The sequence below is a fragment of the Arachis ipaensis genome, chromosome B6, assembly GCF_059453495.1.
Source record: "Arachis ipaensis isolate K30076 ecotype BB chromosome B6, ASM5945349v1, whole genome shotgun sequence".
In the NCBI taxonomy this organism is placed as follows: domain Eukaryota; kingdom Viridiplantae; phylum Streptophyta; class Magnoliopsida; order Fabales; family Fabaceae; genus Arachis; species Arachis ipaensis.
In genome coordinates, this window is record NC_142441.1 from 129,668,941 (window position 1) to 129,683,934 (window position 14,994).

Genomic DNA, 14,994 nt, shown 5'->3' on the forward strand with positions numbered 1-14,994 from the left:
TCAATGGTTTAATAGTTCAATCGGAGTTAAATTATAATTAAACCGATTTAATTAAATATAGAATAAAATTATAAAAATTTAATATATAATTTTAAATATTTAAATTTAATAATTTTAAAATTAATAAAATTCAAAATTTAACAATTTCATAAAATGAGATATAAATAATTTATCATTAAAAGTTTATAAACAATTTTAAATATCAAAGTTTATAACTAAAAAAAATCACAACGCACATAAATGACAAATACAAAATATTTTATAATCAAAAGAAATAACATTGAAGAAACAATATTTCAACTAAACAAAGACATTACTCAGCATAAGTCATAATCATCATTAAGTGTTTCGATGTCTCCATCATAAACAGGTAATCCAAAGTCACCATCTTCAGAAGTACCACCAAAAGAAGTATTTGTGGATTCAATTACCACATTAGGCATATCCATTTCAACTTCTATGTCTCCTCTATCTAATAAAATAAGAAAAAAAACTCAATAAGAAGTCAATATTAATGACATATATCTTTATGGAATGAAATAAAGTTTGCTATGTCACTCACCATTAGGATACGAAAGCATAGCATTATCAGTGTATATTAAACTTTCAATGCCTTCAACATCTTCATTAGTAAATTCAGGATCATCCTCGTCTGCTATTACCAAAAAATCTACTGTGTTAATGCTTTGAATGTCAATTGGATAATAATTTCTCTTCTTTCGATGCAACCTAGATTGAAGGCGTAGGTTATAGGTCACATAAATAATTTCACTTAGTCTTTGATGTTCTAACCAGTTCTTCCTCTTTGAATGAATTTGTTCAAAAAGGCTCCAGTTCCTCTCACATCCAGATAAAGAAGAAGTTTGATGAAGAAGACAGACTGCCATTTTTTATAAATTAGGAGCACTCCCACCATATAGCCTCCACCATTCACCTACATAAATATAAAAATCAAATACGTGTTTGTGTTTATCACTCAACATATTAAACTTTCAAACTAAACTGAACTTGGATATAAATTAACTTACCAGGTTCGAGTCTTGATGCCGCTCTCTTAGCACTTTCCCTCCCAAAATTTTTTTTAGAATCTTGATACAGTTGTATCTCTTGTATTGCGGCAACTGAGTCATCATAAAGTGTTTCAACATTAATCAAATCGAGTAAAGATCTCAAGATATTTGCCTTCTCAACAAAACACTCACTATAGAAAAATGCTAGATTTAAAATGTACGCCGCGGCATGGAGATCGCGCTTCAAATGCTTATCCCACCGCATTTTCAAGATACTTGTGTATGGCGTATATACAGCTTTTTTATTTCTAAACATTGTCTTGATAGCATTTTTTGCTCTTTGCATGCCTGATAAACCACTATTTTATGGTTTATCTTGTGCTCAATTGAGTAGTTTTTATCTACTCTTTACCCACTTATTCATACTATTTGCATGATTTTACATTTGCCTTCCTAATTATGTGCTTTGATTGAAAACATGCTTCTTTGATCTTATATTTGCTTATTATTAATCCTCTCTTATTACCATTAGATGCCTTGATATGTGTGTTAAGTGTTTTCAGATATTATAAGGTAGGAATGGCTTGGAGGATGGGAAGAAAGCATGCAAAAGTGGAAGGAATACAAGAAGATGAAGAAGTTGCTAAGCTGTCCAGCCTGACCTCTTCGCACTCAAACGGCTATAACTTTAGCTACAGAGATCCAAACGACGCGGTTCCAGTTGCGTTGGAAAGCTAATATTCGAGGCTTCGATTTGATATATAATATGCTATATTTTCCCTGACGCTAGGCGACGCGACCGCGTGATCCATGCGGCCGCGTCGCAGTGACGAAAAACCAGCGTGGCAAAATCCGAAACCAGCAAAATTTAGACTGTTTCTGACCCAGTTTGCGGCCCAGAAAATACAGATTAGAGGCTATAAAGTGGGGGACTGCATCCATTCAAAGGAGGCTCTAATAATTCATAATTTTAGGAGTAGATGTAGTTTTTTAGAGAGAGAGGTTCTCTCCTCTCTCTTAGGATTAGGATTTAGGATTTCTCTTAGTTTTAGGAGTGACTCAATCCCAGGTTTAATATTCCTTTTACTTTATATTCCTCTTTTTACTTTCAGATGCTTCAATGCTTGTATTAGATATGTTGTCCAATTGGGTTATGAACTTTTCATGTTAAGATCTGTATATTTTATTTAATATTATTTGAGGTATTTCAGATTTAAGATTGCTTTGCTTTATTTATATTAATGCTTTTAATTTAATTTAGATATTTTTCTCCCTTTTGGCTTTGGTCAAGTGATTGGTAGTACTTGAGTTATCAAACTCAGCAAGTGATTGAAATTGGCAGATTTTGCTTTAGCTAGGATTGCTCTAACACTATACTCTCCACAGGAGTTGACTAGGACTTGAGAATCAAGCTAATTAGTCCACTTGACTTAACTAAGTGGGATTAAAATCCAATTCTCATCACACTGATAAGGATAACAAGGACAGGATTTCTAGTTCTTCATACCTTGCCAAGAGTTTATTTTATTATTATTATTTTATTTTATTTGTCATATAACATATTCCCACCTTACTTCCTAAACCCCAATTTACAATCTTCATAACCAATAATAAGAACATACTTCCCTGCAATTCCTTGAGAAGACGACCCGAGGTTTAAATACTCGGTTATCAATTTTAAGGGGTTTGTTACTTGTGACAACCAAAACGTTTGTACGAAGGGATTTCTGTCGGTTTAGAGACTATATCTACAACGCGACTGTTTTTATGAAATTCTTTACTGGCAAAAATCCTAACGTCAAAATGGCGCCGTTGCCGGGGAATTGCAAACGTGTGCCTTATTATTGGTTATTGTAATTTTTTTTATTTTTGCTTGTTTATTTATTTTATTTTTGTTTTTATTTTTGCTTTTTCATAAATTAAGAGGTTATTGGTTTTTATTTAGTTATTAAAAATTTTTTCAAAAATTTGTTCTTAGTGTTCATCTTGATCTTCAAGTTGTTCTTCGCGTTCATCTTGACCTTCAAGCTATTCTTAGTTGTTTACTTCGTTTTGATCTAAAAATTTAAAATTTGGTGTCATTTTATTGTTTTTCTCTTTCTTCATTAAATTCAAAAATATTTTTAATTAATTTTTTTTCGAAAAAAAAAATTTCAGATTTTCATTTTTAAAATTTTTATCTTATCTTATCTTATTTCAAAAAAATCAAATTTTAAAATTTAATTTTAAAAATTTTAAAAATTTAATTTTCAAATTAAAAATTTAAATAACCTTTTAATTTCAATTTGTTTTATTTTTAATTTCTATTTACTATGAACTCTTACCCCTTTGGCTATGAGTCTGGTTACAATAATGTTGCAGGAAGAAGAAATTACAATGAGAACAGGCATCAAGGTTGGAACAATCAAAGATGGGAGGAGCCACAAGGATTTGATCAACCCTCATGGCAACAACCACCTCCAATGGACTATCAACAACCACCACCATATGCCTATGAACCCTTTCCTCAACATAACTTTGGACCACCAAACTCACAAGCCCCTTTCCGCCATTCACCTCCATATGACCCTAACCCTCAACCACCATACCAACCACCTTATGAGCCATATGAACCATATATAGAACCACCCCAATTCCAATCCAATCACTCCCAACCACCACCACTTTCTTTTGTATCATGTCCAAGTCCGGCAACCCGAGAAGCAGAGGTTCGCCTAAGGAAAACAGTAAATAAATTTCAAACAACCATTCAACAACTGGAGCAAGTAGTAATTCAATGGGTTTCAGGGCACTTAAATACACAAGGATCAGCCACAGCCCATGTGGACAGTCTAGTGAAGAGCGTAGCATGAAGGAGATACTAGAAACCCCAGTGGACAAGACAGAGAATGAATTCGTACTAGAACAAGTAGAAGAAGTTGTCATTGTTCAAGAAGAAGAGTTGGTTGAAGACTTAGGAGATGCAGAACCTCCATGGGAAAGTCCAGTCATAGAACCCCCTTCCAAGACGTTTGAAATTGATGATAAGGAGGGTGTACAACCTCCAAGGCATATCACAGTTGAAGACTTGGAAGAGGTTGATCAAGAGATGGAGATTCAAGAAGAAGAAGCACAACCTCCCATGCCCTTGGAAAGCAATGAAGAGAAGATTGAATTGGAAGAAAGCTACCAAAAGGAAGAGGTTAAAATTGAAGAAGCTTGCAAAGAGGTGGTAATTATCAGAGAAGAGCACAAGGGAGTGGAGCTTGCAATTTCATTAAAAACACCTCCCCCTAAGTTGCCATCATCCTTCACAATATTCAAGTGGGTAAATTTCATATCCCTTAGCTTTCTAATCCCACTTGAATATGGGCTACTGGAGACGGATGGTCAACTTAGAGCTCTTTATGGCATTAAGAGTAAGAGAAAGATGACCAGTGGTAAGAATCGTCCTGCAAGGTTCATCATGGTTGGAAGCTTTAAGTTTAAGAGTAAAGGTTGGTATAGAGCTCAACTGAATGGGTCTAGGAAGTTGTTTGGCCGCTTACGTGAGAATTCAGACTGCTTGCCACCCGGATGGAACAATATTGCTCAACTAAAAGACGGGTGCAAATGCAAGGTCTGGGACCCCGGAATCCATTCTATCAATCACCACTCTTCGGGCCTGGTCACTTGCTTTAACTTACTTGAAGGCTTTCTGCGCCTAGTTTGGGACCCCGGAGGTTACTGGAAGTACAAACACTGGTGGGAATTCCTGGATGAATACAAGCATAAGCCACCATAACAGGGAGCTCACCAAATGTCCAACTTAAGGACTTTAACTAAAAGTGCTAGGTGGGAGACAACCCACCATGGTATAATCGTTCCTTTTTTCATTTTTATTTAGTTTTATTTGTTTTTGAGTTTTATTTTATTGAACCTGGAGTTTTGTATCACATTCATATTAACACTGCATTCTTCATTTTTCAGATATAAAAAAAAAAAAGCGAGCGTGTCCGCGTCGCAAGGAGATAGAAGACAATATTAATATAAACAGAGAGTTTCGCAGGAGCAGCGCTGGAGGCGTGCCAATGGCACAAATCACCCCACGCGACCGCGTCACCTGAGAATAATGGCCTCCCACGCGACCGCGTCACCCACGTGACCGCGTCACCTGAAAATCGACGACAACCGGGTACATGGCCGAAAGTTGAGCTGGAGTTGGGCTGGAATTGTGATGGAAGCCCAAGCCTCACCACGCGAACGCATGCCCACGCATCCGCGTCATATCCCCATGATGGCCACTCACGCGATCGCGTCAACCACGCGACCGCGTCACCCAGGATTTTGGCAATACTAAGTTTTGAACAGAGAGTTGTGCGACCGCGAGGCTGCACTCGCGCCACTAGCACAAATCAAGTCACGCGATCGCGTGCCCCACGCGTCCGCGTCGACTGACCTTATTGCGCACCACGCGGCCGCGTCACCCACGCGACCGCGTCGCCAGCGTCGCACACCTTAACCTCATATGCCAAAATATCTTGTCTTTCTCTTCCCCAAATCCTATTTTCTCTTTTCCCTCCTTATTTCTTACTTACTTCTCCTCTCTTTCTTTCCCTTCTCATTCTTCTTATCTTTCATTTTATTTTACTTCATTTATTTGCATATTTCATTCATTGCATTATTTTCACTAGTGTTGGAATTTTATTTGGGTCATTGTGGATTATTGCATAATTATTTGACAATTATATATTATTTTTTTAAAGGATGCTTGCATGTTCAATTTAATACTTTCAAATAGCTTATTTACCATACATGCTATGTGTTTGTGAAAAAGCCCATATGGCATTATGCACTTCTCTATTATACTTTATACTATTTAATGCTTGCTTTTCATAAACTCCCTTTACTATTTTAATTGAATATAATTGTCAATACAAATATGGTAATTTATTACAAGTAATACTTGGTCTATGCTACTCATGCCCTTTTCTGGCATGCCAAAAACACCCTGCATCCACTTATCTTTCGATGCACTGGCTATTTTTCATTGCTAGCTTTTCACATATACTCGAGAGCATGTGTTAATGTCAATTACATCCTAATGTGCATCCATCACCACTCTTCCATTCTCTTCCTTGCTATATATCTATTTGAATTTAATTTACTTTCTCTTCCCTTCTTCAGGATGGCCACCAAGGAAGGAAAGGAGAAAGCTACTCTCAAACTGCCGGCAAGGAAAGGAACAAAAAAAGAGCCCAGCTGAGAAACCACAACCCCCATCCACTTGCACATCTTAGCATGCACCGAGGACGGTGCAATCTTTAAGTGTGGAGAGGTCGATACCGATCTCCATGGGTTAGTACTTTCTTGTCTCAAACACCAATGTTTAAATTTTCTTTGTAGATTAGTTGTTGCATTTGCATGTTTGTTTGATTTTTGCATATTTTACCACTTGGTGGAAGTAATATTTTCTTTTTCAAGAAAATTTTTAGAGAATTTCACTAATTTGAATAAAATTTAATGTTACACTTGTTTGAAGAGATATTATACTGGAACATGATTTAGAACTCGAACACACAAAACCTGTGAGATTTTTGAGCCTATTTGAATTGGTTGCATTTTATCAACCAAAATTCTGTTTTAGTGTGTATCTTTCTCTCTAAAATTGTGATCTTTGTCTTGCTTAATTCTATATTTCCATTATTTGATGTATGCATACACTTACATGATTGAGGCCTTTGTTTCACTGAGCTTACATACCCATATGGCCTTACCTTTCATTATCCCTTACAAACCAATTTTGAGCCTATTTTACCCCTTTATTCTTTATTTTAGCTCATCACTAACTCTAAGCGGAAAATAATAATGTCCTTAATTTGAATCCTTGGTTAGCTTAGACTAGTGAGAGTGCTCATGAATTAAGTGTGGAAAAAGTGGGTTTGAAAATGTTTGGTTTAAGAATTGGGTGTTATATATCTTTATGGAAATGTGAAAGAAATAGGACATGTTCATGCATTCAATAAATTAATCATATGCATTGAGAAAAAAATAAAAGAAAAAAAAAAGAAGAAGAAAAAGAGAGAGAAAAAGAAAAGAAAAAAAGCAATTAATAAAAGGGGACAAAATGCCCCAAAGTAAGTAGTGAAAGCAATGCATATGAGTTGTACTTGAAATTAGAATGCATGAATATGTGGGAAACATGGTTAATGAATTGTTAGATGTTGTATTATGATTACATGGATTGTTTAAGTTAGGTGGGAAAAGTTTAAGTTAATTAAGGATTCAGATTTTAGTCCACTTGGCCAAATACAATCCTACCTTGACCCTAACCCCATTACAACCCTTAAAAGACCTCTTGATATGTGTATCGGTGCATTAAATTTGTGTTGATTGTTAGATGAAGAGCAAGCCTTAGAAAGCAAGGATAGTAGAGAATTGAGAGAATCGAACCTTAAACACTTGAGTGATTAGAGTGTATACACTACCAATGAGGGTTCGATGCCCAATTCCTTGTTCTCGGCTTTCATGAGCTATTTTCTTCTACAAGTCTATTTGTACTTCATTTTCATGATTTGAATTAGTGAAATCCAGTTCATATTTGTTCTTGAAAGATTTGTTTATTTTTAACCAAGTAGGTAGAAATATTTTGCATTTAGTTGCATTCATAGGTTGCATTTCATACATCCTACCATTCCTCTTCATTTTTATAGCTTCTCTTGAGCTTAGCATGAGGACATGCTATTGTTTAAGTGTGGGGAGATTGATAAACCACTATTTTATGGTTTATCTTGTGCTCAATTGAGTGGTTTTTATCTACTCTTTACTCACTTATTCATACTATTTGCATGATTTTACATTTGCCTTCCTAATTATGTGCTTTGATTGAAAACATGCTTCTTTGATCTTATATTTGCTTATTATTAATCCTCTCTTATTACCATTAGATGCCTTGATATGTGTGTTAAGTGTTTTCAGATATTATAAGGCAGGAATGGCTTGGAGGATGAGAAGAAAGCATGCAAAAGTGGAAGGAATACAAGAAGATGAAGAAGTTGCTAAGCTGTCCAGCCTGACCTCTTCGCACTCAAACAGCTATAACTTTAGCTACAGAGGTCCAAACGATACGGTTCCAATTGCGTTGGAAAGCTAACGTCCGGGACTTCGATTTGATATATAATATGCTATATTTTCCCTAACGCTAGGTGATGCGATCGCGTGATCCATGCGACCGCGTCGCAGTGACGAAAAACCAGCGTAGCAAAATCCGAAACCAGCGAAATTTGGACTGTTTCTGACCCAGTTTGCGGCCCAGAAAATACAGATTAGAGGCTATAAAGTGGGGGACTGCATCCATTCAAAGGAGGCTCTAATAATTCATAATTTTAGGAGTAGATGTAGTTTTTAGAGAGAGAGGTTCTCTCCTCTCTCTTAGGATTAGGATTTAGGATTTCTCTTAGTTTTAGGAGTGACTCAATCCCAGGTTTAATATTCTTTTTACTTTATATTCCTCTTTTTACTTTCAGATGCTTCAATGCTTGTATTAGATATGTTGTCCAATTGGCTTATGAACTTTTCATGTTAAGATCTGCATATTTTATTTAATATTATTTGAGGTATTTCAGATTTAAGATTGCTTTGCTTTATTTATATTAATGCTTTTAATTTAATTTAGATATTTTTCTCCCTTTTGGCTTTGATCAAGTGATTGGTAGTACTTGAGTTATCAAACTCAGCAAGTGATTGAAATTGGCAGATTTTGCTTTAGCTAGGATTGCTCTAACACTAGTCTCTCCACAGGAGTTGACTAGGACTTGAGAATCAAGCTAATTAGTCCACTTGACTTAACTAAGTGGGATTAAAATCCAATTCTCATCACACTGATAAGAATAACAAGGACAGAATTTCCAGTTCTTCATACCTTGCCAAGAGTTTATTTTATTATTATTATTTTATTTTATTTGTCATATAAAATATTCCCACCTTACTTCCTAAACCCCAATTTACAATCTTCATAACCAATAATAAGAACATACTTCCCTGCAATTCCTTGAGAAGACGACTCGAGGTTTAAATACTCGGTTATCAATTTTAAGGGGTTTGTTACTTGTGACAACCAAAACGTTTGTACGAAGGGATTTCTGTCGGTTTAGAGACTATATCTACAACGCGACTGTTTTTATGAAATTCTTTACTGGCAAAAATCCTAACGTCAATGCCTTCATACACGTATCCCAAAGAGGATTTCTCATCAGTATCAACAATCCTCAACAACTTAATAAGAGGACCAATAATTTTCTTAGTGGTAACACAATCTTGCCAAAATTTACTATCCAAGACAATTGAACTAACAATCTTTCCATTAGCACTTTTAGTTAATTTATGAGAAATGAAATATTTATCCACCATCAATGCTTGCAAATCTTTCTTCTAATCATATATACTTTTCAAAATAATGAAAACAGTGGCAAAACGTGTGACTCCTGGTTGAACAATTTCTTTCCAATTAACTTTTTCTTTTTCTAAACCAAGACAAGAAAATCATATAGTTGTAAACAAACACAGTCACTTTTGAAGCACGGAAAGCAAGGTCAGCTATGTAAAGAATACTTGCAATATCTTTCAAAATAAGATTGATACAATGGACAGCACAAGGAGACCAAAAAATGTTTGGATATTTTTCATGAATGAGTTTTCCAACAAATACATAATTAGCAGCATTATCAGTGACCACATGCACAATGTTACTAGGCCCAACCCACTCAATAACATCAGCAAACAAATTAAACAAGGCATCGGCAGTTTTTATCGCATCAGAAGCATCAACAGACTTAACAAATGACATACCAGTATGACAATAAACTAGAAAGTTAATTAATATTCGTTGCCTTTGATCAGTCCACCCATCTGCCATCAGCATACAACCGGTACTTTTTCATGAGCTCCTATACTTTTCAACAAGCAACTGACACTCTCTCTTAAGATCGACTAGCAAATAAATTCTCATTTCATCATATGACGGTCTCTTGAAACCAGATCCAATTGTAGCAATACCATCCAATGCAGGTTGAAAGTAAGGTGTTTGAATTGCATTGAAAGGAATGCATGCATCAACGATCCATTTGGCAAGTCCCAACTTATCCTTCTGCACAATTTTCTTTACTAGCCAAAATACTTTTCAAAGTCGGTTGAGATCCTGGAGTAGTCCTTTCTCTAAAGTAACTTCCAATTTGTGTAGCTACTATAGCTCTTCTCTTTCCTTTGTCTCCCGTTGGTGTAGGAACAGCAGCTTGTACAAGGTTAGGCGATTCAGACTCTTGTGCTTGTGTTTCCCCACCATAAGACTCCTCCTCAAATTTTCTTTGAGTTAAAGAGATACCTTGCTTCGATCTTGCCAACTCCAAGCCTAAGAAAAATTTAAGTTCATCCAAGATCTTTAAGTTGAAGATAGCTTGAAGACTATCCTTCACTGCATTCACTGATGCTTGTGTTGGCCCAGCTATGATGATATCATCAACATATATGATTAAGAATGTAGTTGAATCACCACTTCCAATAGAAAAAAGAGAGTAGTCTTGTTTACATTGCTTGAAGTTATGATCAGTCAAGGTTGTACAAAATTTTGTAAACCATTGCCTCGAAGCCTGTCTTAAACCATAGAGGGATCTACTTAGCTTGCAAACCAAACCTTGATTTCACTGTGGATGGCTGAGAGGCAAGTCCATATATAGTTCCTCAATCAATCGCCATTGAGGAAGGCATTATTAATGTCCAACGGAAGTAGGATCCAATTCTTTACAGTTGCAACGGTAAGTAGGACTCTCACTGTTGTTATTTTTTGCCACGGGATTGAAAGTATCTCTGAAATCTAACCCAGCTTGTTGGGTGTATCCTTTTGTAACCAACCATGCCTTGTATCTCTCAAGAGACCTATCAGCTTTAATTTTAGCCTTATAAATCCATCTACAACCAATTTCACATTTACCTTTGGGTAGACGTAGCATTTCCCATGTATTGTTGGCCTCAAGTGCATCTAGTTCATCTTGCATGGCTTGTCTCCATTTAGGGAAGTGCAATGCTTGATGATAAAATTGTGGTTCGAATATGGCATTATCTTAGGTAAGAAAGTGGTGATAATTTGAACTAAGCCTATGGTTAGTAACGAAATTGGAAAGAGGGTAAGGTGTGTTGGTAAGGCATAAATAGTCAGTGAGGTATGCTAGAGGGTAATAGTTTCTAGAGGATTTTGGGGCAGTGGTAGGATTTAAGGAATGTTGGAAGTAGTATCTGGTGCTATAGAAGTTTAGGTAGGCGCTGGAATTGTAAAGGAATCTTTGGGTGTAGGGTCTTATGCTGGAGGGTGTATGGTTTTGTGCTGGAGCAGGTAGAACAAAATCTACATACAGATCAATGTGAGGCTGGAGGTGTAGGAAATTACTGAAGGGCATGACATGTTCTTGAAAAATCATATCTCTATAGACAAAAAATTGTTTGATATCGAGGTTGTATAGTTTGTAACCCCTTGTATCCAAGGGGATATCCAAGGAAGATTGATGGGACTGTTCGGAAGCAAAACTTGGTTCTGGAACTTGAATTAGTTGCTGCATAGGCTAAACAGCCAAAGTTTCTCAAACTATGATAGTTGGAAGATTTGTTGAATAATAGTTCGAATGGAGACTTCAGGTTTAGTAAGGGACTCGGAGTTCTATTGATAAGGAAAGCAGTAGTGGTGATGCACTCTCCCCAAAAAGAGATGGGCAGTTTAGCTTGAAAGTAGAGAGCTCGAGCCATATTAAGAAGGTGTTAGTGTTTTCATTTCTACCACGGCATTTTGTTGTAGTCTGTATGGACATGAGAATTAGTGGAGAACTCCCTTTTGTTACAAGAAATCTACAAGTGCAAGTTCTTTTGCAATGTCCAACCTGAAATAATTAATCTTGATGCTAAACTAAATTTCTATTAAGGAATAGAAATTCTTTAAACAAGTTGTAGCCTCTGATTTATTAGTTAGTAGATAAATCCAATAAAATCTTGTGGCATCATCAACAACGGTCAAGAAAAATCTTTTTCCATTATAAGTTGGAACTTGGTAAGGTCCTCATACATCATAATGAACAAGGTCAAAGAAATTTGAAGACAAATTATTGTAGGAATCAAAAGGAAGTTTTCGAAACTTTGTAAGTGGGCATATCTCACAAACACTGCAATCAGCTTTATTTTATAAATAGATAATATTATCTAAATGATGCAGAATTTTAGATGAAACATGACCTAAGAGAGTGTTTCACAGTTGTGAACTGTACAAATTTATTGAAAAAATATCATAATTAGAACTTGAAAGACTTGGTGATTTTACTAGCTTTGAGCAATATGTTGGGGATGATGCTTTTAGGATGTATAGTCCTTGATACAAATTGTAATACTCTCACTATCAAATTGTCATGCTTCTGGATGCGCCATTCTGATAGCGAGAATATTACGACAACTTCTATATATTTAATAATAAGATATGAGCCTTTAATGCGAAATCATATCGCTATATCTTTGAGAAATCGAAAGTTCTTTTTATTTGAAAACAAATATGCATATACATATATATAAAATTTCTTATACACGTAACTTATACATATTATATACATACCAATCATATAACTCATATCCCTCTTACACAGTTATAATGACAAGGGCGAGGGAAAAACTATGACTTATACACAATTAAAAAAAATAGTACAACTAAAGACTTAGCAAAAATTTCCTCAGCTTCCTCGTCCGTCCTGAAAAGAGAAGTCTGTAGAGGGTGAGAACATCGTCCTTGCTGGTTCTCAGTAGAGGGCTTTTAAGAATTGTTATAAGAAAATATTTTAAATAAAACTATTTTCGGTCGCAGTGAATGTTAGTTCATTATCCAAATAAAAAACTTATATTTTTCTTATAAAATTTCACACAAAATAACATTCTACACATTTCACCGTTATTATCAATCCACCATCAATACTTCACAGTAGAAATCAATCACAAGCACAAACAAATACAAGGCAAACACATTTAAAGAACAGTTACAGCAAGTATCACAGTTACCAGTTAAACAGAATTCATTAGATAGGCAAATCAAAACACCTAAAGACACCCAAAAAAGCAAACAATATATAACATGATGCATGCCTGTCCTACTGGCCATGAGCTCACATGTCGGTTATACTGCTAGAATTTGACATATCCGGTAGCTAACTCGGATTCTGTCTCTCGACTGTGCATCTCCAAGAGGTATAAGATCGGGAGATTAGTGCCCTACCACCTTCTCCTGGAGGCAAATACTAGGGGAGAATAAATCGGAAAATTAATGCCCTACCTCCTTCTTCACATTCTACAAAACATAAATCACAAAGAATGTGGGGGAATGAATCAAGGGATTAGCGCCCTACCGCCTTCCCTACATCCCACAAAACACAATTCACAAAGAATGCGGGAGAATGAATCGAGGGATTAGCGCCCTACCTCAAATAGTCGAAACCTAATTTTCTCCCCACCCGCAGCAGTGATAGCCGCAACCACAGCTCTGTCCTACTTTTGCAGCAACAGCAAAAACTTTAATCAAAACATGCACTGACCGAAATGCGATCCTATGTTACCAAAATCTAAGAATCTCTAACCAAACAAACATAACAAAATACTAATTTTCAAGGATTCCGAAACAAAATACAATTACTGTAATAAAAAGGAACCAACAACAGAGCCGCGGTAGCTCCGATGAACTCTATCAGCGACAACTTTGACCACCGCAACCCAGACAGCGGCAACGGTGGCCTCTGACAACTCCTCCCTCTCCTTGCGTGTGTTCTATCTTTCTGCCATCTAAGCTCCTCACCACGGCCACGGTGAAATAACGGCGGCAGCAACGAAGCTCCAGTGGCTCTCCCTCCTCCATGTGACCTTTTCTCCTCAGTGACGGTGACGCATCCTCGCAGCTCCATGGATGGCAGCGGAACTTGGCTCAACGGCGGCAGCAACGACTCCCTTCTGTTCTCTAGCTCACATTTTTGGCATCATTAGCAGCGGCTCCTCTTCTCCCTCTGGGTGCGACACGGCGGCAAGGATGGCAGCGACACGTGGTTCGACGGCAAGCTCCAGGGCATGGCGCGGTGCGGTGGCAGCGCAGGTTCCTCACCGGTGCTCTCGCTCTCTCTCGGGCTTTCCTCTGGTGTGGATGTGTTGCCGTGTATTGTGTGTGTTTGTGAGTTGTGTGCGTGTGTATCTGGAAAGGGGATGGCGGTGGGATTAGGGTTGTCTTCTGGGAATTTAGGGCTTTGATTTGGGAATTAGGATTTAGGTAGAGTATTAATTAAAAATAAAATTTAATCTAATATAATTAACTTTAAGAATATTATTTATTTTTCAACTTACAAATTATTTTTTAATTAAGTATTAGAGATTGTTTCCAACTGCGGGAGACAAAGCTTTATTAATCACTTACACCATCTTGGCTTTAAATGTCCATGACTGGCTAATGCAAGTGCTTAGGAGGATTCAGAAAAGGCAACGAAAATAGTAACTGGCCTATGGAACTAAAAGTCCAACAGCAGGGGAAGAACAGCATTCAATATCAATAAATTTCAAGTTGGAAATATATCTCAATATAACTACAATATGGAGGTCCTTTTTTTACATTCTAATTTAAAATTAGAGATAAATAAATAAATTTTCTTTTACTTTATAAAATTAATCAAAATTTTCAATTATTCAATTTAAATTGTATAAAACTTTCATTATTTTTAATTATTAAAACTTTAAATCCCTAATACAAAAATACTCAATTATTTTAGAAAATTTTATAAATCCTACTGAATTTTAAACTCAAAGTATTATAAAAAGTTAATTTAATTACTTTTAGAAAAAATAATTCTCTTTAAATAAATCATCAACAAATATAATAAATTATAAATAACTTAATATTTAATTTTCAAAAATACGGAGTCTAACACAAATCACCCTTCCCAATCCTCTTTAATGTGGAGTTGTCGTGAACAGT

At 36.1% G+C, this 14,994-nt stretch overlaps 1 long non-coding RNA gene across 1 annotated transcript; it reads right to left on the minus strand.

The window, feature by feature from the left end:
* Nucleotides 1–12,872: 12,872 nt before the first annotated feature.
* On the minus strand, nt 12,873–14,220 carry LOC148562730 (uncharacterized). Its single transcript, XR_015886134.1, has 2 exons — nt 13,424–14,220; nt 12,873–13,332 (listed from the first exon to the last, which is right to left on the minus strand). It is a non-coding gene; the product is annotated as an uncharacterized LOC148562730 (long non-coding RNA).
* Between the last annotated feature and the right edge of the window lie 774 nt (nt 14,221–14,994).